The 24,728-nt window shown below is 36.5% G+C and overlaps 1 pseudogene; it reads right to left on the bottom strand.

Moving 5' to 3' along the window:
- On the bottom strand, positions 1-23,930 carry LOC141492618 (bifunctional purine biosynthesis protein ATIC pseudogene; annotated as a pseudogene).
- Positions 23,931-24,728: the final 798 nt, after the last annotated feature.

Raw genomic sequence — 24,728 nt, 5'->3', positions numbered from 1 at the left:
TTATTGTTTAGGAATTTCTTCAAACAATCCTTCCCATTTGGCTAAATCATCACCCTCACCAATGGTGCCAGTCACATATTGATAAATAGCATTAGAGATTTCTGCTCTCTTTATTCCAGTTTTAAATTTCATTGAAAGCACCCGGGGGTGATGTCTGAGCCACCAATTGTTTGCCTTCTCTCCTGCAAGGTGTGTACAGTGTATTCGGGATTGCTGACCTGCTTCAATACCAATTACCTGACCATTCTTAGCATAACACACTGAATTGGACTGAGTGTACTTGACAGCAATGGTAGCTACAATGAGGTCTGATAGCAAACTCAGGTAAATCTTCATGCTTTGTAACAATGTTGCTAAATAATGACTTGTCAACCACACCTTTATTCCTCTTCTGACTTAGATATAATCCAAAAAGTGTTTGAATTTCATTCTCATCTGGTTTGTAACATGGATCCATCTGAAGTACACAGTAATTTCCATTTTTTTTTTTTTTGGAGAGGATTTTCAATGCCTCCTCTTCATATCCAGGTGCAATAATACCATCAGATACCTCTGGAGATGATTTTAGCAGTGGTGACATCACAGATATCAGATACAGCAACAAAATCACCAAATGAAGACATTCTATCAGATCCTCTTGCTCTGGCATATGCCATTGACAATGGAGTAAGGCTCTTGTAGAGATCGTGAACCATGCAAACTTTAGCCTCGTCCTCACTAAGTGGTATTCCAACAGCAGCATCTGCTGGACTGACATGCTTGAAGGAGGCAGCTGCTGGAATGCCTAGAGCTTCTTGGAGTTCTTTTACTAGCTGCCAAGCATTCAAGGTAACACAAAGGTTTATAAACCCAGGGGATCCATTCAGAACTGTAAGTGGAAGTTTGGGCTTCACTGTATATAACTGGGCAAGGCTTTGATGAGGGTTCATTCCATATCTTAAAGGAATCTGACATATTCCTTTGCCATATTCCGTTCTGAAATAATCTGATATTGCTTGATCATATTTAGCAGTATGAGTAAAGGCTTTTAATGCTTGTTGACGTCTAGTTTCCATAGTAGTATCTTTAGAATCAGAGTTTAGCATCTCAGTTGACACCACTTCATAATCTCCTGGGTCACACACAACTGTAACTCGAGCATGGTTTTTTACAGCAGCTCTAAGTAAGGTTACTCCACCAATATCAATTTGTTCAACAGCTTCCTCAATAGTTACATTTGGAGAAGCCACAGTCTTCACAAAAGGATATAGATTACAAACAACAACTCTTATAAAACTGAAATCAAGTCTGGTCATGTCTGCTTGATCTTCTGGGGAATTACGAGCCAAGATTCCAGCATGTACTGCAGGAAGCAGTGTTTTTACACGTCCTCCCAACATTTCTGGGAATCCTGTCAGCTCAGAAACATCTCTGACCACGAGGCCGGCGTCCCTTAGCGCTCCCGCCCGCCCTCCGGAAGCCACGAGGCTCAGGCCGGCGGACTGCAGGCTGTCGGCGAAGTGCAGCAGCCCGGTCTTGTCGGAGATGCTCAGCAGGGCTGAGGAAAGAAAGCGCCCGGCTGTCTTCTGCGCCCCTCTGCGCCCCGGCCCCGGGGCCGCCCCTGGGGCAGGGAGGAGCGGGAGGCCAAGGCCAGGACTGGCGTGGAACCAGTTAAAAGTTTGATAGAATTCACTTGTGAATCCTTCTGGCCCTGGAGATTTTTTCTTAGGGAGTTCAATAATGGTTTGTCGAATTTATTTTTCTGAGATAGGGCTGTTTAGCTATTTAATTTACACTTCATTTAACCTGGGCAACTTATAGTTTCATAAATATTCATCCATTTCACTTAGATTATCAAATTTATTGGCATATAGTAGGAAAAAATAATTCCAAATTATTATTTTCATTTCCTTGTCATTGCTGGTGAGTTCAACATTTTCATTTATGATACTAGCAATTTGGTTTTCTTCTTTCTTTTTTTAATCAAATTGAAGAGAGGTTAATCAATTTTATTGTTTTTTTTTATAAAACCAGCACTTGGTTTTATCTATTAGATCAATAGTTTTCTTGCTTTCACATTTATTAATTTCTCCTTCAATTTTTAGAATTTCTAATTTGGTATTTAATTGGGGGTTTTTAATTTGTTCTTTCTCTAATTTTTTAGTTGCATATTTAGGTCATTGATTTCCTCTTTCTCTAATTTATTCATTCAAGCATTTAAAGATATAATATATCCTCTGACAGCTGTCTTGATTGAATCCCATAGGATTTGGTATGTTGTTTCATTATTGTCATAATCTAGGATGATATAATGAATTCTTTCTTTAATTTGTTTTTGATCCATTCATTTTTCAAATGAGTCTATTTAGCTTCCCATTAGTTTTGAGTCTATATCTCCCTGGTCCAATATGGCATATGATTTTTATTGCAATATGATCTAAGAAAGATGTATTCAGTATTTCTGCCTTTCTGCAGTTTTTCATTAGGATTTTATGACCTAATACATGGTCAGTTTTTGTGTATGTGCCATGTACTGCAGAAAAGAAAATATATTTCTTTCTATACCCCTTCAATTTCCTCCATAGGTGCATCGTATCTAAGTATTCTTACAATCTATTTTCCTCCTTGACTTCGTTCTTGTTTATTTTATGGTTAGATTTATCTAAATCTGAGGCTGGGACATCGAGGTCTCCTATTAGTAGAATTTTGCTGTGTATGTTTTTCTGTAACTCTTTCAGCTTCTTTTCTAAGAATTTGGATGCTATACCATTGGGTGCATACATATTTAGTATTGAAATTACTCTATTGTCTATGGTACCTTTTAGGAGGCTAGAGTTTCCTTCCTTATCTCTTTTAAAGAGATCTGTTTTTGTAACTGCTTTGTCTTAGGTACGAATTATTACCCCTACTTTTTTCACTTCAGCTGAAGCAAAATATATTTTTCTCCAACATTTTACCTTTGCTCTATATGTATCTCTCTGCTTCAAATGAGTTTCTTGTAAGCAGCATATTGTAGGATTCTGGTTTTTAATCCATTTTGCTATTTGCTTAATTTTTATTTGTTTGTTTTTTTTTTCTTTTAGTTTTTGCAAGGCAGTGGGGTTAAATGGCTTTCCCAAGGCCACACAGCTAGGTAATTATTGTAATTATTAAGTGTCTGAGGCCAGATTTGAACTCAGGTACCCCTGACTCCAGGTCTGGTGCTCTATCCACTGTGTCACATAACTGCCCTATTTGCTTAAGGTTTAAGGGAGAGTTTGTCCCATTCACATTCAAAGTTATTATTAATAACTCTTTATTGCCCTCCAAGCTATCTTCCCTCTGTTTGTGTTTTTCCCCTTTTCCCCTTTATCCATATTCCCTAGTATTTTGTTTCTGAATACCACTGCCTTCAGTGTGTTTGCCTCCTATAACAAACCCCTTCCCTTTTTTCCCCTTTCCCTTTTCCCCTTTTCCCCTTCCTTCTGTTAGTTCTCCTTTTTATTTCCCCCCCACCCCTCCCTCAACATTTCCCAATTTAATTCTTGAAAGGCAAGATAAGTTTCTTAATTTAACTGAGTGTTTGTGTAAATTAACTTTAAGCCAAGTCTATTGAGAGGAAGATTTAGGTGATTCTCAGTACCTCCCTTCTTCCCCTCTATTATAATAGGTCTTTTGTACCTTTTAATGCATTTCTGTTAAGATTTTTGTTTCATATTATATATGAAGGAAGGTCAGGAGACTTTAGCACTTGCCTGTCTTCTCATTGCCATCTTGGCCAGAAGTCCTTCTCTCATGAATTCTTTAATGTCTCCTTAATTTTTGAGAAGTATTTCTCTAAAAAAAAGACAAAGTGTACCAAAATCATGACTTTTCTTTGACTGTTGCCTATGGCTGCAAAGCTTTCCATTTTCTCATCTTTCTTGCTTCTTTCAAGGCCCAGTCAAAATCATGTCCTTGATACAAATAATGTTCTGATTCCTCGTTACTTTCAGTACTTATCTGTATGTAATACTTTGCTTGTGTACTCCTTGGGATCAGATATTGCCTTTAATCATTTTTTATATCTCTATTGCTTAGCATAATGTCTGGCAATCAGTAGCAACTGAGGAAGTGTTTGTTAAGTCATTGGTTGTTTGATTGATTGTTGTCCTTTGTTCTAAATGAGACTGAAAATGATACCACTATGATGGATCATGAAAAACTGTTTCAGACTGAGACTGATTAGACCAATATAAATTTGGAAGTTTTCATCACAGATTGGGCACAAATAGTCCATATGGACATTTGGAGTTTAGAGTTCTGTAAAGCTGTATATTGCATGCTTCTTTTGAGCTACTGAAACTCCACTTTGCTTTCAGAGCAAAGCTCCTTTTTATGTAATCACACCATGCTGGATAATCTTGTACTGTTTCATCCATCAATTCCAAAATTCTCCAGAGAGACTTTGAGAATGTCTTATTGCTTCTTCTGAACTTCATGTGTGCCCTTTCCAAAAAATAATCTTTTAGGAAAACATATTTTTGGTATTTGGGTTATATGACAAGCCACTTCTTTTTTCCTTCCTTGTAGTAGAATTTGTATGTTTGGCAGTTCGGTTTGAGAAAAGGCATTAATATTGGGTACTTTATTTTGCCAGATGTTCTTCACAATCTTCCTGACAAATCAAATATAAACTATTCAGTTTCTTGTCAAGGTAATGGTATATTGTCCAGGTTTCACAAATATTTATCAATAAGGTCAGCAAAAATGCTCTGTTGAACTTGTCTAAAAACTTCCTCTCTCACAATTTGAACTGCTGAACTTCCCAAACAGAGCTTTCTCTGAGAATACCTTCTCAAGCTCATCATCTATGTGGACATCATTGGACAGTATACTGAGAAGGTAAGTTAACCTGTACATAGCATTCAAAATTTCTACATTTATGGTAACTAGTTGTTTTTTTCTATGATGCTGGAGAACCTCTGTTTTCTTGGTGTTAAGTGTCAGGTGAAAATAAGCACAGAAAGCATATAATTGATCCACGTTTTCTTGCATGTTGGTTTCATTGCTTTGTTGCATCAGAGGTTGCATTGTGTGACCAATCATTTGTGAACAAAAAAGTCATACAGCTGCTCTCCCTCCATCTTAGTCTTGAATTGTGAATTTTACAATTTAAATAATTTGTCATTTCCTAGTGCAGGAACTGAACTTCCTTGAAGGTGTCTTGACAGAATTTCTGAAAACATCAAGCTAAAAATCATGGGAGTGAGCCCAGCCCTCCTTCAATACATTGCTATCTGGGATTAAGTGAGAGCATTACCCATTATATAAAACCTAGGCAAGTATTACATCATGAAACTGTTGTACCCTTCTGAGGAATTTCTCTAATTGCCAAATTTTGCCACAATTTTCCATGAGCCCTTATGCTTGAAATTGTCATAATCTTCACAGTTCAGTGGATCTTTTTGTACAGACCTCTGTTTGGCCCTAACATTTCACCTGGAGTTGTCAGGCTGCAAAGACCATATAAACCATTTCTTTGGTCTTTCCATAGTTATACTCACTGAGTCCCATGTAGATTCCCATCATCCAGGTGAAGGTAGAGGTTCAAAACTTTTTGCCAGCAATGAATAAGAGAGAGACTGTCCTGTGACTGTAACAGGACAATTTATTGCTTGACCCCAAAATAGCTTCAAGGGAATCAAAAAGTGCTTTCAAGCATTATTGTAAATGTAAAACCAAATTTCATCTGCCTCCTTACTGATCTAATAATGCTACATCTCTCTAAACTTCTTTTGAGTTAAAAACTCCCTCATTTTCTATCCTGCTGGTAAAACCTGTGGAATTCTCATATTTCCTTAACAGTTTCTGAATTTCTGTATTTTTTATTGTCAAATCCGCCAATGTCTGCAAATCATCAGACAGTGATGATTAATTGAAGGGCTGTCTAATGAAATCTGTCCACTTCTTTTCTGTTCCATTGTTGCCAACTGTATATTGATCCAACTTTCCTTCCAAGTTTTAAATTTATCTAGTGTTGTTGTTACCACTTTAGTTGAATGCAAATTTTTAACTTGGAGAGGATAATGGTATGACCAGTGCAATTATGCTGCACTACACATTACCTTTGTCACTCTCATATCCTGTCTATTTTTTACCTTAAAATAATATAGTTTATTAAATGACAATTTTTACTGTAATGGTGCTATGAGAAGTTTTTCGAATTTCAATAAATGATGAACAGAGTTGAGGATGCAGAAGTCAGGAGATGCACAATTCTTCTATAGTAAATGACTGATGTTGTTTCTGACTCAATTCATCCCAAAGACTTCTTGCCATGTCTAATACTCTGCTCCTTTTCTGGCTTTATAGTCACCTAGAATTAAAGCTTGTGCCCTTTGGCACATGGATAATAAGTGTATGCAGGTCTTCATAAAATATTCCTTTAAAGTCATCATGGTTTTTCATCTTGGGAACATATCCACTAAATAACACAATCACATAAACATTATTGCTATTCATTAGTCTTAATAGGCATATGAGCTTGTTAATTCAATTAATCTTGATCACAAATCCTATGCGAGCTAGTCCAGAGAGTTCAGAAAAGTCTTTTAAACCCTTTGTAAAATTTTAGAAATCTATTGTAGAGGAGGAGATGAGTTTTTCTAGTAGAAAGAGTTTCACTTCTGGGAGCTCCCTATACCCTTTATTTCTAAAAAAAGAACTAAAGGGAAGCTGTCCTTAGGATGTTTTATTTTACTAGGCAGCACTAAGGATATCAAGTCCTAACATTCCAGTTTGGAAAATGCCTTAAACTTTGCTCTGAATATAACTTTTTTTTTTAAATTGGAGGCAATTGTAGTTAAGTGACTTGTCTAGGGTCACACAGCTGATAAGTGTTTATGATCAGATTTCAACTCAGTTTCTTGACTATAAGACTGATTGTTCTGTACACTGTACTACTTAGTTGCCTTTTAAGAAATTGAAATATTTCTTTAAAATGGACAATTTTACTTTTCAAAATAGAAGATAAGAGATTTAAGAAAATTTTAGATGAAAATATTAAATATAACCTTAGTATGCCACACCAAACTGGAAGTGGTGCACTTCTTCTGGGTGAACTGCTGCTGTGGTATTGGAGGTAGGTGCACTATGTAGTGGGTAAAGAAAAGGATTCTTAGAAAGTGAGAACTTTTGATGAAATACTTTAGGACAAGAAGGGAAGGGAGAAAGAAGAAGAGAAGGCAGAGGTAAAATATGTAAAAACTCCAGATGATATGGATTCCAAATCATATTTCCTTTTAGTATGGAAGCACAGAGTCACATGGAGATAACAATCAGGAATTCATCTCATAGGAAGGTGGATTCTATGAATGGTAGAGATATAGGAAATTACTGCTTGTTCATCAAACTACCACAGCAAAAGTTACATGAAGAAAAAAAGGTTCATCACAAGAAATGTGAGCAAAGGCAATAGAAAATGGTGCATCACATTCACTCAGTAGAATGCAACTTGCATGGGTGAAAGAGAAGTGAGAACATGAGTTGTGAAAAAGGTATAGGGAGAAGCCTGATAAAATTTTGTGGGAATGGGAAAAGCAGAAAAGGAAGGAGATGACTTGAGCAAATTTCATAAGGGAGAGGGATACTTTGAATAGCTAGAGCTAAACAGAGAAATAAGCAAGGAAGATGAGGGAGCAGCAGAAGTAGGAAAGGAACATAATGAGACTTCTGAGCAGACGAGACCAGAAGAAAAGTTTCTGCTCATCATTGACTCGTGCAAGAAGACTGTGGAAGCATCTGGCAGGAAGCCCCTTCAAGAAGATGACCTGGAAGAGATGGATCACCTTTCTGATTTGAACGATATCAGCAAAAGCAAGAGGAATACCAGGGGAACCACCATCAGCAAAGAAAGGATCTGACTGAAGTGGAAGAATAGCAGCAATGAGGAATTAGAAGAGGAAGAGACAGCCAATAATTCTGAGATAATATCTTAGAAATCTATTGAAGAAATGGTTGAAGAGGTAAAGGAAGTGCAAGAGAATGGAAACCCTTTCTTCCTTATTAGAAGAGTCAAAATTTGGCTGAGATTTGGGAGAGAGAGAAGTGGGAAAAGGGATACTGCAATCTAACACTATGGTGGAAGGAGATCATATCCCATTGAGCTAAATCTGAAGCTTCATAAATAACATGCACTCTGGGATGGTCAGAGTGTGGAAAAATTCCAGAGTCTGAAAAAGACGTACAAAAGCACATATGCTGTAGTATACAAAACAAAAGATATGAAGACTGATGAAACTGTCTTTGAAAAGACTGATAATGGAAAAGGAGAAAGTTTCTTGATTATCTCCATTAGTAAAATCAACACCATTTTGAAAGTTTGGCAGACAAACATTGTCAATGTCTTGGAGATTTGTTAGACAGCAAATTGGACTCGATATATATTATGGTAAGTGATATGGGACATGTTTCACAAGCCTTTTGGAGACAATAAGGTAACCCTTCCTGCCATAGGAAATGAAGTCACTTAAGATCCAGCTCCTGTGAAGGGTGAAGCATTTTAATGACAACTGAATCCATCACCAGAGCCTGAAGACCTCCAAACTGCTCTTCACTGGGCATTTTAAAAGTTAGTGGTTTGTGGCTGATGGGAGAATATAGTTCCTCATTAAAGCTTATATGCTAAAGGTGTTGTAACTCTCTAAAACTGAGCCCAAGAAATGATTCCAGAAGCTAAGGAATAACCCACTGAAAATTCATGTGATTAGTGGTTTGGATATTTGCAAAACTGTTAATTTAGAAGTCCCTCTTTTCAAGGAAATTAGAGAGTGACCAAACTGCCAAAGATTTTTTAGGAATGGAAAACTCCAAGTATAAGACCATAGAGAGATTAGAGGTATTAGCAAAAAGTAAGAAAAGGAAAGAAAATAAAAACTTAAGATCCAGAAAAAAACAGAGGAAATCTCATAAATTGGAAATACCCTAGCTAGCGGGAACTAGTTACATTGCCCTCTTTGTTCAACGTTGCATCCTATATTATTACTCTAGTCAAATATTCATTCATTCAGTGCTCTTTGATTTGAATTGGGAATTCCTTCTTTCAGATATATGTCCCAGACACAGAATGACAAGAGTTCATAGCAGTTCCTATGCTTTTATTATCCAGCTCATGTACTGGTCCATATCCTATGAACAAATCTCATCCTCTAATTAAACTTCTCCTGGAAAGGATCCAAACTTGCACTGTCCAAACCATGCATTGGGAAAGTTTCAAGGGAAAAAATGTCATTCTCCAAAGTCTTTATGAGATCATAAAGATGGGCTAAAGAGAAGTTTGACATATCCTGTCTCCTTTGTTTAAATGTGACTCTCAGGGCCTCAGCTACATACCGGTCTTCTTTACCTAAGTGTGACTCTCAGGACCTGAGGATCTGCATAACCTTCATTTCTTCTCCCTCAAGTCCAAGCTATTAATCACTTTATTGACCCAATTGCAGGAACCTTCTGGAATATCATGAGGGTCACTTCACTTGGCTATTTCTCTTTTCTGCCTAGGTCCTCAGGTACATTCCTTGATGTAGGAGGCTGGAATATGAGGGGAGTTGGTCTTTTTCTTGGTCTCACCAGATCCTATTGCTGAAAATGACTACTTGTAAATAGTTACTGGACTAAACAGGGCAGGTATTGCCAGGATAGTTGTAGTGATTGAGGTGAAACTAGAATCTGGGTCCTTAGCAGTCAGGCCACTTAGCAGGAAGGCTATATACTGGTTCCAATAAGATAGAGGACTGGGATTTCCCAGCATAGGACATCCTGTAGCCTGACCAGGCCATCAGAGAGTAGAGACATGGATCCCTCCAGAGGTAGACATTGGCCCCTTTGGGCTGCAGTTTCAAATGTGGGTGCTCCTGTATACTTGTTAGGAGGGAAAGGGAGAGGAAGAGAAGAAAAGGTATGTTCACCACTGAAGAAGCTAGAGAGGATTCCCTGTGGATATTTGAAGATCTTCTAGGAGACTGTGATAAGAAGAAGGAACTTTTATCACAAGGTAGAAGTGCCAATGAAAAACTTCCCAGGGGACTGTTTCATTGAATTTCTAATAATAGACTGAAACCTCCCAGGTAGTGATGAGAACATAGAATGCTTTGCTTGATATTCCCTCTCCATAGTTTTTTCTCTGGATGTGGATGGCATTTTACATAACAGGTTAATCTCAGTATTGTCATTGATCTCTGAACTGCTGAGAGGAGCAGCATTCATGATAGTTGAGCATCTTACAATGTTGCTGTTAATCTGTACCATGTTCTATTGGTTTTGATCACTTCACTCAGATTCAATTCATTGTATATGAGAAAGACAGCATTGAACTATTTCTCATTATGGCTATTTTAAAGATGATATATATGTAGATCATAGGTACACACACACACACACACACTCAATCTAGGCATCACTTCTGACTTTCAGTTGTGTGTTAATTTGTCAGCTTTGAGTAAAAAGATATATATATATATATATATATATATATTTTTTTTTTTCCATGTTGTTCTAAGCCTTTCCTTTATCCTATTCTGCAAAAAGAACTTTCCCATTTTATATTCTGTCACATTTAAACATCTTCTAGATGATGCTATCTAATATACCTATGCCCATTCTTTCTCACTTAATCTGGTTGGTGCTCCTCAAAGCAGTCAAAGTGAGTTTGGAGGCCACAGACCAGGATATGCCACAGACTTAGCAGCAGAAACTTCATCTGCCACATATTTATCTTTCTAGTTTAGTAGCAGCTAGGAGTATGAGGATAATTCCAATATTCTGGGCTCTCAGGTCAGTTTCCTTTGTTCTATTTTATGGAACTAGACTCCTGATGAGATGACCCAACATAGCATCTGCCAGATGAAGTAAGGAATACATTATACAAAGTATATTAAGTCAGTGTATATCCACTGGCTAAGCTTCCCAAGGAAATATTGGCTGCCACATACTTCTGGACAATGAATTTTTTACATTTATTTAATGTTAAATCGTAAGAACAGTCAATATTATTTTGTCAACTTTTTGGAATTATATTTAGAACTCATTGGAAGGGGAGGAGTCTAAATTTCTCGGTTTATTGTTGTTGCTGTTGTTGTTTTTACTGGCAATTTTCAATTAATATAAATTCAACTAAAAACCTAAGGTACATAGAATCCTGGTTATTCTAGGAAATGTGAGAGAAGTACCCATGGCAAAGAATTAAAGATCAACTCTATAGGATAGTTGTGTGATTTTAACAAGCATTCATTAATTATCAACTGTATGCAAAGTAGCATTCTGAAAACTAGGAAAGATTAAAAAATTGCCCAGAACTGAATTTCTCTCCTCCTGAAGTTTGTAGTCTAGTAAACAAAAATGCATTAAGAAAGTTGATTTACTCTTGATTTAAAATACTAGGAGCCTGATTTAAATTCTTTTTGGTATTAGTGAATTGATTAGTCTAATGATAGTATTCTAATCCACATTAGTTGGTTCATTATAATTGTATAAGAAGTGATCATCAATAATCAAAAATATTTACACATTCTATAAAATGTATTTAATAAGTTATCTAGTAATAGTTATAAGTATAAGCAATTTATATTAACTTATACTTTGTATAGGTTACATGGTCATATAGAAAAAGTTGTAATGGGCCTTAAACTTTCATTACTACTTGCTTGCATAAGCAAGGATCGATGCAAAATATCACAATCCTGTTTTGTTCAAATTCCAGACTTAAATTTTGTATGGGAGATAACATGATATGGAAAGACTGCTCATGATCAGGTAAAAAAGAACCTCTCTCAATTTCCCCATCCCTGATTTGTTCTTGAAACACGTACATAGCCATACAATCTCCTCCTGCTTAACTCTAATAGTAGACTAGCTATACCATCTCTAGGCAGGAGCAGGTCACCTAGTCAGTGTAAATATTTTAACCTAGACCAAGTCATGATTCTGATGGCATTTATTTTTGCTTAACCTACTTTATTCTAGGGCTTGTTTTATATTGGTTGTTACCAATAAAATTGTGTTATGTTTTAAAGGCCTGCAAAAGTAAGGATCTGGAAAGCATTGGAAGCTCAGGTTGGGAGGAAGGTCTAGGGCCAGGTATTAGTTGTTTGTCTTGTAATTCTGACTCAGCTAGGAAGGTCTTAGATCTTTTCCCAAAACAACTTTCTTTTTTTAATATTTTTATTCTCATTTTGTACAAATGTTTTTTTTTACATTAACAAAATATTCTTGTTTAAGAGTAAATGAAATACCCCCTCCCCCCATAAATATAGACTTGCTTGAGCGATAAAGTAAAGGGGAGAGAAAAAACTTAAAATTAAGAAAAAATAATAGGAATAATTGTAGGTATGGCCAGGTGGCGCAATGGAGGAAGCACCAGCCCTGGAGCCACGAGCACCTGAGCCCACATCCAGCCCTGTAGACCCAACAATCAGGCAGCTGTGTGACATGCAAGCCACCCTATCCCCACTGCCCTGCAAAAACCAAAAAGAAGAAAAAAAAGACCCAAAATAAAATAAAATAGTAATAATAGCAGGGGTGGCTGGGTGGTGGATAGAGCATTGGCCCTTGAGCCAGGAGCACCTGGGTCCAAATCCAGCCTCAGACACCCAACGATCACCCTGCTATGCATCTCCAGGCAGGCCACCCAGCCCCATTTGCTCTGCATCCCCCCAAATAATAATAATAATGATAAAAAATGTACTTCAGTCTTTGTTCCAACACCAACAACTCTGTCTTGGGTGGATCACATTCTTTATGGTAAGTCCATCGCAAAATTCACTTCCATATTTTTTCACCATTGCCATTGCTGATTTCAACTCCCTCCTTTCTTATTTCTCCACTACCATGTACTATATTTTCTCTCTCCTTTCAATCTGACTGTGGTGTAGGGTAGCTGAGTGGCACAGCAGACAGATCCCTGGTCCTGGGTCCAAAAGGTCCTGAGCCCCCAGACCACCCTTTGGGCCTAGCATCCACCTGGCCCTATGGTCTTGGACAGGCCTTCCAATCCCAGCCCCTTGCAAGAAGTAAAAAAGAAAATGTTATATCTGACCACTCTCCCCCATGGTCCATCCTCTCCTCCTTTATTCACATCCCCATCCATTCCCTCTGCTCCCCCTTCCTTCTTACTCTAGATGCCTATACTCCATTGAGTATATATGCTGTTTCCTCTCCTAGCCGTCTCTGATGAGTGCAAAGGTTCCCTCATTCCCCCTTGCCACCCCCTTCCATATCATTGCAATAGCTCATCGTAATAAAGAAAAATCTTATTATATGAAATATCTTGGCCTATTCCCCCTCTCCTTTTTCTTTCTCCCACTACATTTCCCTTTTTTTCTATTGACTCCATTTTTACATCATATTTTATCTTTGAATTCAGCTTTCTCCTGTGCTTCAATTATAAAAGCTCCGTCTACATGCTCTATTAACTGAGAAGATTCATATCAGTATTATCAGTGTCATTTTTCTATGCAGGAATACATGCAGTTCATCATCATCATTAAGTCCCTCATATTTTCGCCTTCTCTTCCACTCTCTATGCTTCACCTGAGTCCTGTATCTGAAGATGAAACCTTCTGTTTTGCTCAGGGCATTCCAAAAGGAACATTTGAAATTCCCCTGGTTCATTGAAAGTCCATCTTTTTCCCTGGAAGAGGACATTCAACCTTGCTGGGTAGTTCATTCTTGGCTGCATTCTAGGCTCTTTTGCCTTCCGGTATATTATATTTAAAGCCCTACAAGCTTCCAATGTAGCTGCTGCTAAGTCCTGTGCGATCCTGACTGCAGCTCCCCGATATTTGAACTGTGTCCTTCTGGCTGCTTGCAATATTTTCTCTTAGCTTTGGGAGTTCTGGAACTCGGCTATAATATTCCTAGGGGTTGGCTTTTTGGGATCTCTTTCTCGGGGGGGATTGGTGGATTCTCTCCATTTCTATTTTGCCCTCTGCTTCTGGAATATCACGGCAATTTTCCTGTAGTAATTCTTTGAAAATGATGTCAAGGCTCTTTTCCTGATCATGACTTTCAGGTATTCTAATAATTTTAAAATTATTTTTCCTAAGTCTGTTTTCCATATCAGTTCTTTTTTCAATGAGATATTCACATTTTCTTCTAATTTTTTATTTTTTTTTTTTTTGCTTTTGAAGTATTGATTCCTGATTTCTGGTAAATTCATCAATCTCCCTGAATTCTATTCTTTCTCTGAAGGATTTGTTCTCCTCAGAAAGTTTTCTTATCTCTTTTTCCATCTGGACAATTTTGCTTTTTAAAGCATTCTTCTTCTCAATATCTTTTTGAACTGTTTTATCCATTTGACCTAAGCTGGTTTTTAGCATGCTATTGTCTTCAGCATTTTTTGGATTTCCTTGACAAAGCTGCTGACTTCATTTTCATGTGTTTCCTGCATCTCTCTCTTTCTTTTCCCACTTTTTCTTCTAACTCCCTCATTTGATTTTCAAAGTCTTTTTTGAGCTCTATCATAGCCTGAGTCCAATTTCTGTTTTTCTTGGAGTCTTTAGGTGCAGGAGCTCATGCTTCCTCATCTTCAGACTGAGTATTTTGATCATTTTTGGGCTCATTTGCAAAATAATTCTCAATGGCATTCCTCTTTTTTCTCTGCTTGCTCATTTTCCCAGCCTGGGCCTGGATTTGGGGTGCTTCCTGAGCTTTTGGGACACACAAGGGTCTCAGTGTGTGAGGCTCTGTTCTCCCTCCTGGTCTGTGAATGACCATATGCACCCCCCTGTGCCACAGGGCTGAGGTGGAGGGGGCCCCTGCTGTTCTATGGGGGGCCTAGACTGAGATCAGGATCTGAATGTGATCCAAGTCCCAGATTCTTGTTCCAGGGGTAGAGGACAGAGCTCTTCAGTCTCTCCACTCCCCTCCCTCAGCTCAATGGGCTCATGCCCTGCGGGCTCCTGCTTACTGGCTCTGCCTGATTCTGTTCCTGGATCTGGGCTGCTAAAAGACCAGCTGCTCACGGTATGCCCTGAGGGCTGGGATCCACAGGCTCACTCTGGCAGAGGAACCCCTGCTGTTTCCCCACTTTGTGCCCCATGCTCCCTGGGGTGTAGCTCAGGAGACTCCCCTGCTGCTGTGAGCTGCAGTTCTCAGTGCCCTGGGGCTGCCTCCAGGAAGCTGTAGTTCTTTTTTCTCTGGTGGGCCACCTCTCTGGCAGGCCACGCACCCTGGCAGGACGCCCCTCCGACCCCGGGGAGCAGAGCCTTTCTGCTCTTTTCCAGGTTACCTTGAGTAGGAGAACTGCATTGCTGGGTCCCTTTGTGGGTTCTGTCTCTGAAAAGTTGACTTAGAGTCCTTAGTTTATAAGTTTTATCAGAGAGAGCCTAAGACACAATCCATTCTTGTTGCCATCTTGGCTCCGCCCCAAAACAATTTTTAATGAAGCATGTGAACAGACCTTAAAATCATAGAATACACAAAAAAAACAAACAAAAAAATAAAACTCATTAACTAAACAGTGAAAGAAGCTCTCCATTCAAGATATCGTGAAGGAACTTCATAAAAGGTCATGCTCAAGTGCACCAAAGAGGAGTATAGGTCAACATAGGCAGGAGAGCTGGGAAACAAGAGGGAAGCTCTTAGCCACAGGGCAGCTCAGGTCATGACTGAGTAATCTAGCATACACTGAGACAGCAACAAGAAACCCAAGGCAGCTTAGAGGAAAAATTCAAGCCTAGGAAGGGTAATGAAATAGGTGGAACAGTGTCAGATAACTATAACAAACAATGAACTCTGAAACAAACTGTAGGTAATGCCATAGGAAAGTGGTAAAGCAGAGACCAGTCACGAGCTTGGTTCCAGCACAAAAATCTTGGGACTATATTCTCTGTACCCCAGTTATTATTGCTCTAATATCCTAGATCAATAAGACAAACTATTGAAATTGTTGATGAATATTGACAGTATCCATTGATCATTCACATCCATCATCTCATAATAAAAACTCCAAAACATATTATAACCAATTTCATAATTCTTTATCTAAACTGTGAGCAGTGAAAATTATTTAAATATAGGAAGCCATAGTCAGGATTATGTAGGACTTCTCTGCTTCAACATTAAAGGACAAGAGGGTTTGGATAATATTCTGAAGGACAAAGAAGTTTGGATTATAAACAAGAATCAACTACCCTGCAAAAAGAGTATATTCTTTCAGGGGAAAAGATGTATATCAATAAAATAGAGAATGTTCAAATTTACCTGATAAAAAGACCAAAACTGAACAGAAAATTTGATGTTCAAATATGAGAATCAAAAGATACATTAAAAGATAAATGGAAAGGAGAAAAAATATTAGTCAATAAACTCAAAATGCCTATATCCCTACCTGAGAATGCATACAGAGACAAAGGGTGTGGGTATAGCTTAATGATGATGCTTTAGTACATACTTTAGCTCATGAGTATTGTATTTCTATAGGAATAATTGGAGGGAGTGTACTTAAAAGATGTAAGTATAAATGGATCATGACATGATTTTGCTTCAGTTGATACTTTATCTCAAGAAGATTATATTTCTATAGGGACAGTTGGAGGGCAAATACTTAGAAAGAGGGTGTGGGTATAAATTGAATATAATTGGATGTTTATGGTTCTTGAGAATTATATTTATAATGGGACAGATGAGGGCAGGGTATTGTACAGAGACTGAAGGCATGAAGCGAATATGTAGTAATGATACTTATACATCATTTAATCTATCAGCCTTGATAATTGTACTTCCATTAGAAAAGATAAAAGGATTATGCTTTGACAAAGATTGGGGTAAAAGATATGTATAAAATAATTAGGACAGGAAATGGTATATTATCCTGGGAGAAGAAGCATTAGTGAGTAAATAGAACTACATGAAAAGGCCCAAAGGACTATTAAATTATGGGGGGAAAAGGAAGAATGTGAATGCTGAGTAAATCAACATACTTGGCCCAAAGTGGTAATAACATGCATTTTCAATTTAGGGAAGTTGGTGGGGGAATGGGAAAGTAAGGGTAAGAAGGGCCGGATAAAAGGGTGGGGGAAAGCAAAAGTAAAGTTAAAGTTAAAAAAATTAAAATGGGGAATGGAGAGGGAAAGGGAAGATGGTTGATAGAGCAGAGGGTCTGCTGGAGAGGCTACAGATAGGAGGAAAATATTGGTGAGGAGTGATCAGAAGAATGGAACAAAGAAAGGTACCTATAGGGTGAAGATAGAATAGAGGTAAATAGAGAGTTAGCAATCATAAATTTAAATGTGAATGAGATGAAATCTCCTATAATAAGGAAACATATATCAGTGGATTAAAAACAAGACTCCCACAGTATTTTATTGACAAAAAACATATTTCAAGCAGAGAGATACATATTGCGATAAGATAAATGGGTAGAACAGAATATATTATTATGCTTTAGCTTAGATTAAAATAAAAAAGCAAGAAACCACGGGTAGAAAACATAATCTCAAAAAAAGTACAAAATATATCTAATTAAAAGAAAACTAGATCTTCATAAAACATGTCATAGTCAATGAAGTAATATCAATAATAAACATATATGTAACAAGTGGTCTATTGTAAAAACACTTAGAGATATAGTCAAATGTGTTACAGTGGGACATAGATAACAAAATTATAGAAGTGAATGACTCCAATCTCTCTATCTCAGAATTAGATAATTCTAGTTACAAAATAAACAAAAGGAAGTTAACTTTAGTATAGTTTGACATGATAGTTATCTGAAAAAAATTGAATGGGAATAGAAAGATAAATGTCATCTTTTCTGTGGCATGTCACCTACACAAAAATTAAGCTTGTATTAGGGCATTAAAAACCTTACAATAAAATGCAGAAAGGCAGAAATATTAAATGCATGGTTTTCAGATCATGATGCATAAGGTACAAGGAAAGAAAAACTAAAAATTATTTGAGAACCAAATAACATCATTTTTAAAGAAAGAGTGAAAGAAACAACAAATCATACAAATAATAAACAGGTTCCTCAAAGACAATGACAGTCATGAAGCAGCATATGAGAACTATTGGAATCCAGCCAAAACAGTTATTTGGGGAAATTATATATATCTAAATGCTTCCATGAATAAAATAGAGAGGAAATCAATGAATTGAATATGCAACTAAAAAAATTAGAAAAAGAACAAATTAAAAGTTGTCCCCAAAATAGAAATAGCAAATTGTGAAAATCAGAGGAGAAACTGATAAAATTGAAAGTAAGAAAGTTATTGAACTAATAAATAAAACTGAGTGAGCTTTATGAAAAATATAGTAAAATAGATACACTTTTGAGTAATCTAATTTAAAAAAAGCAGAAAACCAAATTACCACTATCAAGGGTGAATTCACTAGTAATAAGAAAGAAATTAAAGTAATAATTTGGAGCTATTTTGTCTAATTGTATGCCAAAAAATCTGACAGCAAAAGTGAAATGGGTAAATATTTATAAAAATATAAATTGATATTTTTAAAAAAATGAAATGAAATACTTAACTCCATTTAAGAAAAAGGAATTTTAGAAGTCCTCAAAAAAAACTCCCTAAGAAAACACTTCCAGGACCAGATAGATTTACAAGTCAGAAGTACAATCTATTTTCTATTTACAATGAGAAGTACTTTCTATGAACAACCATTAATTAGCATTATTTTCAGAACAACTAATTCCAATTCCCTATAAATTATTTGAAAACTAAATAAGTAAAAACAGACTTCTGCAAAAATTTATTTTATGACACTAATGTTGTACATATACCTAAACCAGGAAGAGTCAAAGAAAATTTTAGACCAATCTCCCTAATAAATATTGATAGAAAACTTTTAAATAAAATTTTAGCAAAGAAATTGCAATAAATTAATATTGGGATAATAAAACATAATCATTCAGATCTTATACCAGAATTGCAGAGGTCATTCAATATTAGAAAAATAATGAGCATAATCTATCATATCATTTACAAAATTAATAGAAATCATATGATTATCTTGATAAATGCTGAAAAAGTCTTTGACTACAGCAACCATTCCTACAAAAAGTACTAGCAAATATAGGAATAAATAGTTTTCTTTAAAATGAGAAGTACTATATCTCTACAACCATTAATTAGCATTATATGTAATGGAAGATAAACTACCAGCATTACCAATAGGATTAGGGATGAAAAAAGGATGCCAAATATCAATAATTCAATATTTTATTAGAAATGTTAGCTTTAGCAATATGAAAAGAACAAGAATTTGAAAGAATTAGAATAAGCAATGAGGAAAAAAATATTTCACTCTGTTGATGATATGATAGTATATTTAGAGAAGCATAGAAAATTAACTAAAAAACTACTTGACACATTTAACATCTTTAGCAATGTAGCAGAATATAAAATAAATCCCCATAATCATGACCATTTTTATATACGACCAACGAAGACAACATAAAAGTTTGGAAATCTAACTGCCACGACAAACCCAGAAGATATATGAACAAAATGACAAAACACTTTTCACATAAATAGTGTTAGATCTACACATTTGGGAAAATGTTCATGGTTAGACTGAGCTAATATCATAAAAATGACAATTGTCATAAAAATGACAATTGTATCAAAATTAAGTTACTTATTCAGTGTCCTACTAATCAAACTACCAAAAAATCTATTATACAGAACTAGAAAAAATTGTAACAAAAATCATCTGAAGCATGGCAAAATCAAGAATATGAAAGCAATTAATGAAAAAATACAAAGGATAGTAGCCTAACTGTACTATATGTAAAACTATATTGTAAGATGGCTAAGAAATAAAGAAGTAGATCAATGGAATAGATAAGGTATAAAAGAAATAGTAATAAATGACTTTAGTTATCTACTATTTTTATAAATCTAAGAACTGTAGCTTCCAGTACAAGAACTCACTTTTTGACAAAACTGCTTCGAAAACTGGAAAAGAGTTGGACAGAAACTAGACATAGATCCATATCTCACATCCTATAAGAAGAGAACACTGAATCAGGTGATACTACAATCCAATTAAGAGAACATTGACCTGCGGCAGCTGAGTGTAGCTTGTGGTTAGAGCCCTGGAGTCAGGAGCACCAGAGTTCAAATTTGACCTAGCTGGCAAGTCACTTAATCCCATGCCTTACCCTCCGCCCCCCCCAAAAGAAAACAGTATAAATAGCAAAACGGTTGATTTTAAAGTCCATTAAATTAAATAATTTTTTCCAAAACAAAACTATTGAAGCCAAGATTAGAGGGAATGCAGAAATCTGGGATATAATTTTCACAACTAATGTTTCTTATAAAGGACTCATTTCTAAAATGAGTCCAAATTTATAAAAAAACAAATAATTCTTAAATTGATAAATGGTCAAAGAAAATGAACAGGCAACATTCAGAGGAAGAATTAATGCTATCTATAATCATATGAAAAGAATGCTGCATATAATTATTGATGAGAAAAATAAAACTTTTATTACATAAATATTTTATTTGTTTTTCAATCATATACTATAGTAGTCTGTGCCTATCATTTTTGGTAAGGTTTTTTTGTTTGTTTGTTTTTAGGGTTTTTTTTTTTTGCAAGGCAAGTGGGGTTAAGTGGCTTGCCCAAGGGAACACAGCTAGGTAATTATTAAATGACTGAGACCGAATTTGAACCCAGGTACTCCTGACTCCAAGGTCAGTTCTTAATCCACTACGCCACCTAGCTGCCCCTTTGGTAAGCTTTTGAAGTTTGTATTTTTCCCCTATCCTTCCTTCCCTCCCCCTTAGCCCCACAGAAGTCAATGTGATTATATTCACATTGTTTCCATGCTGTGCATTGATCATAATTTAATGTGTTGAGAGAAAAAACATATCCTTGAGGAAGGAAAAAAATCAAAGATAGCAAAATTATGTAATAATAAGACAAGTTTTTAAAATTGAAGGTAATAATTTTTTTATCTTTGTTTAAACTTCATAGTTCTTTCTCTAGATACAGATGGTATTCTCTGTTGCAGAGAACCTACAATTATCCTTGATTGTTGCACTGATAGAACCACCAAGTCCATTAAGTTTGATCATCACCCCCCAAGTTGCTGTTAGGGTATATAATGTTCTTCAGGTTCTGCTCATTTTCTTTAGCATCAATTCATGAAAGACGTTTTTTGTTAGTTGTTTTGCAAGGGGTTAAGTGACTTGCCCAAGGCCACACAGCTAGGTAATTATTAAGGGTCTGAGGCCAGATTTGAACTCAGGTACTACTGACTCCAGGGACAGTGCTCTATCCATTGCATCACCTAGCTGCCCCCCAGTTCATGAAAGTCTTTCTGGGCTTCTCTGAAATCCCATACCTCCTGATTTCTGATAGAACAATAGTATTCCATCACAAACATATACCACAATTTGTTCAGCCATCTCCCAATTTTTAATTCTTTACCCAACACAAGCAGAGCTGCTATGAATATTTTTGTTCAAGTGATGTTTTTACTCTCTTTCATGATCTCTTCAGGGTATAGACCCAGAGGTATTGTTGGATAAAAGGGTATGCACATTTTATTGCCCTTTGGGCATAATTCCAAATTGCTCTCCAGAAAGGTTGGATCAATTCCCAGCTCCAGAAACTATGCATTAGAGTCCCAGGTTACCCATATCCCTTCCAACATTCAGAGATGCTTTAATTTCTCTGATCTGCAATGACTTAGTGCAATTTTTCTTAAGATTATGGATAGCTTTGATTTCTTATCTGCAAATTGCTTTTGCAGATGATTAGACAAATGCAAATTAAAACACCTCTTAGATGCTATCCAATATTTATCCAATTGTATAAGATGTTAATAAAGGAAATGATTAATACTGGGGAACATATGCAAAGCTGGGGCACTAATACACAACTGGTAGATTTATGAATCACTTCGACCTTTCTTGAGAAGTATGACCAAAAGACAATAAAACAGCATGTCCTTTGATCCAGCTATACCACTACAATTTCTATATTCTGAAGAGATCCTTAAAAATGAGAAAAATATCCACAAATACAAAAATATGAATTGGCTGAACAAGTTTTGGTATATTAATCTTATGGAATGCTATTGTTCTGTAAGAAAACATGTGCATGGGACAGCTAGATGGTGCAGTGGATAGAGTACTGGCCTTAGAGTCTGGAGGACCTGCACCAAGTCTGGTCACAGATCCTTAATACTAACTAAATTGTGTAAACTTGGGCAAGTCAGTTATCCCCATTAGCTTGCAAAAACAAAAAGAAAAAGAAAAGAAAAAGATATCATGAACATTTGGACTTTAGAAAAGCCTTGAAAAACTTGTATGAACTGAAGATAAGTAAAGTCACGAGAATCAGAACACTAAAGTCACACTGTTAGGTGGATCAACTATGAAGAACATAGCATGTCTCAACCATTCAGTGATAAAAGACAACACTAAACGAACTGTTGTGGAAAACAGCATCCAAATCCAGAAGGAAAACAAATTAAAAAACTGCAAAGCATCCTATGTTCACTTTTGAAATTTCCTTTCATGATTTTTTCTTTCTCATCGGTTCTCCCCCTGTGCTTCTTATTCTTTTTTCACAACATGACTAATACATAAATATATAAAGCAGAATTCTATATGTATTTTATCAGATTGTTTGCTACATGGGAATTGAAGAGGGAAGAAACGGTGATAGAAAAATGCAGAACTCATTAATTTGCAACTGTATAAATGTTGAAATCTGCCTTTGTATGAATGTGGAAAATAAAATAAAATTAAAAAATTAAAGTTTGGGCAGATTTTTTTCTTCACATTTTTGGTGAGCCAGCCAGGAACAGAAGAACAGACTCCCACCTCTTTTGACTTTCTCAGCAGCAAGGGACCCAAGAGATGCTACACACCAGATGTGTTTTTGTCCTTGGTTCCCCCATGAATTCCAACCCTGGGAACTTGAACTGCTTTCCTGGCCCCCACTACCCTCTTCTAAGGCTGAGGTAATTTACTATGTAAAGCTTGACATGAAACCACAAAGGGTTTTAAGGAATGGATTTAGGCAAAGTATGCAACTTTAACCTATGCTCAAAGAATTGTGGTATTTCTTTGAACAATCTTCTATGACAAGTACCCAGCAGATGCAATATTGGTCTTGCTGGAGGGCACTGCCTAGAGATATTCAGCCTTCACCTGCTTATCTGCTATCTTCCTCTTCTGTCTACCCTCTCCTGGTTATGGCTCTTCTGAAACTCCCACTTCTATGATAGAAGATCCAGAAACTGAAAATCTTGCTATTGTTTTCCCCCCGTAGAGACAGTACATCAAGCAGTTAGGAATGTCTGGTGTATTTCAGAGAACGTAACCAGTTTAAACTTTCAGATGTTTCTTACTGGAGGACAAACAACCTTAGATTTTTATGAAGATCCTGTCTCAGTTATTGTTCAGTTTAAATTACCTTTTGAGGCTATAAGTCTATTTGGACTGATATGACTGATTTTATGGAGACTCTGCTATCTCCTTGTATTTTGATTTTAAATGTTCGTGGATCTGCTCCCACAAAATGACACTCTCATACAACAAATTTTAATAGGGATTTATTAAACTAAACAAGGAATAGGACAATAAGACGAACGACACTGACACAAACAATACAAAATTACACAGAGTATTAAAACTATTACAATAATTATTAAGATAGAGGAAAAAGAAAAAGAAAAAGAAAACATCACCACTTCGGGGGGAACACCGTCTCTCAAAGTCAATGCTGGGGAAGCCCCGGATCAATCCAGCGTGAGACCCGAAGGGGAGAATCCCAGGCAACTTGTCAGCTCCATGGGAGAGGCTTCGGTGTTTTTCAACCCGAAAGTGATTTTTATACATTAGAGGACAAAGAAGGCATAAAGCCAAGGCTTGGGCTAAGTTCCAGTATTCAGTAATAAATTTAAAAAACCATCTGTAGATTGTGTGACCGGCTGAAGGCCATGTACTCGTAAACGGCATATTCTTAATTAAATTGTTTATCCTGAAGGAGGTAGCCAACTTCTTTCGAGGATAAACAGCTCCTGGAATGGCTAGTTCCTGGAATTACAGCTGCCAATAATCAGTAGAGTTCATGGATCGGTCAATCAGGCCTTGGATGGTTAGTATTTGAAATGATCTTATAAAATGGGTAAACTGATTTTTCCGTTCACTCCTGAAGAAAGAACAGATATTAAGTCACCAAAAGGTATTTAGACTATAATGATCCAAAGAAAATCTTGGGGACTTTCTTTGGATCAAAGTCAAGAATGAGGAGGTTCATCACATTTGCTATTGTAAGTTAGCAGTCTTTCTTGAACCGACAGCTTGGTGGTAAAGTAGATCAAGCACCAGTCTGGGTCAGGAGAACCTGAATTCAAATTCAGCCTCGGACTTGAAAACTGCTAGCTATGTGATTCTGGCAAAGTCTCTTACTCTTGATTACCTCATATCCACGACCATCCCCAGGCAGCCTGTTTCATATGTAGCCTCTGCACTCTGTCACTCTAATCCAATTCACTTTTTATCATGGCAACATCTCTCTGAAGTCACGGTCCTTTTTGAGAAGAAAGAACAAACATTAATATCATTGCTTATATTATAATTGTATTTAATCACTCATCTAAAAGTAGTTACAAAAATAACCATTATATATTGACCTATACTATGTATAAATTGCATAGGAACATAGAGAGACCCATAATGGACCTTAGACCTTCATTACTGCTTGCTAGCTAAACTACAAGAGCTAACAAAAGATGTCTTTACCCTGTTTTATAT

Source organism: Macrotis lagotis, chromosome 1, assembly GCF_037893015.1.
Source record: "Macrotis lagotis isolate mMagLag1 chromosome 1, bilby.v1.9.chrom.fasta, whole genome shotgun sequence".
In the NCBI taxonomy this organism is placed as follows: Eukaryota; Metazoa; Chordata; class Mammalia; order Peramelemorphia; family Peramelidae; genus Macrotis; species Macrotis lagotis.
The sequence above is the reverse complement of the archived record's forward strand: the minus strand, read 5'-3'. Positions and strand labels throughout refer to the sequence as shown.